The 1369-nt window shown below is 35.9% G+C and overlaps 1 long non-coding RNA gene across 1 annotated transcript; it reads left to right on the top strand.

The window, feature by feature from the left end:
• Window positions 1-402: 402 nt before the first annotated feature.
• LOC145554991 (uncharacterized) lies at window positions 403-815 on the top strand. The gene is made up of 2 exons (XR_014091028.1): window positions 403-599; window positions 632-815. It is a non-coding gene; the product is annotated as an uncharacterized LOC145554991 (long non-coding RNA).
• The last annotated feature ends 554 nt before the right edge of the window (window positions 816-1369 follow it).

Consider the following 1369-nt stretch of genomic DNA (forward strand, 5'->3'; position numbering starts at 1 on the left):
TACACAGTTTACCCATGATCTGCCAATAGTGTTTAACACCAGTGAAGAAACTTTTAGTGGTATGTTATGATGCAGACCTATCAGACCTAAAAATGTACATAAATCCTTAGCTTTCATTCAATATGAAATCAACCTAAATCTGCATGTAGATCCACATTCAGATGAAAGTTGAATCAACGTTGATTCCTAACTGAATCAATGTATAATAAACACAAATATGCATGCAGATCCACAGTCAAATGAGTGTTCAATCAACATTGATTCAATGTAAAATAAACGGAAATATGTGTGCAGAACTACATTCAGATGAAGGTTGAATCGATGTTGATTCCTAACTGATTCAATGCAATATCAACACAAATATGCATATAAATTGACATACAAATGATGGTTGAATCAATGATAGGGATTTTTGGTATTATCATTTTGTTGTTACTTTCAGTCAGTTTAAAATGTTTTCTTCTTTAGTGTGTGTATTAACTGACCTGGGGGTCACAGCTGCCTGTTCATCTTCAGGTGAAACAGTTTGACCAAGATTTGAACCGGGCTCAGGCCGTAAATCAGATATCGCATCTGGAACTGGGTTGCTAGTTGTTTAGGTAAATTGTTTTATGACCTTTGCTGTGTTTAGGTAAAATGTTTTACGACCTTTGCTGTTTTTTCTCTGCTGTCTATCTTGCCTATCCTCCCTCTTTGAAGTTTGATAATAAAAGACAAGCTGTATCCAAAGATTGGCAGAACGCTCTGTGAACAGCTCTGAGAAGCAGTTGACAGAGTCTTCTCCTTTTGCTTGCAGAAGTTTAGTCATAAATTCATATACGTTGTCTGTGGTTCTTTTATGTAGGTTCTAGGAAAATACCTATCAATCAACATTGATATAATGTCGGTTATGGTTGAAACCCTAAAGTTGATTCAACATACAAGTCACCAACCACTTTCAATGTTGTTTCAATGTCAGCGTTCAACGTTGATTCAATGTTTCTGGCTGACGTTGATTCAATGTTGTTTCAATCATTCTGTGCTATCTGGGTAGAAAGCAACCTAACACAACGACTAAAAATAACCCAAAAAAAGGTGACAGGATCTCAGCAACAGGAAGTAAGTTTAACACAATGGACAAAAGGAAGTGAGCAACCACAATACAAAAGGAACTACAATTCAAAACAGAATTGGAACCAGGACATGAAAATCCTCATGAGATGCCCCAAAACATATATACCACACTATGCACAAACCATATTATATATCTGTGGATTAAATTTTCCCCCAGGTTGCCAGAACTGCTTAATCTTCATTTCATACAAAATAATTTGGAACAGTGGTTAAATTTACCACTTTCATTTGCTGGCGGAGCAGTAACTATAACAAT

The sequence above is a fragment of the Poecilia reticulata genome, chromosome 15 (genome assembly GCF_904066995.2).
Source record: "Poecilia reticulata chromosome 15, P_reticulata-male-v2, whole genome shotgun sequence".
NCBI classification, from domain to species: domain Eukaryota; kingdom Metazoa; phylum Chordata; class Actinopteri; order Cyprinodontiformes; family Poeciliidae; genus Poecilia; species Poecilia reticulata.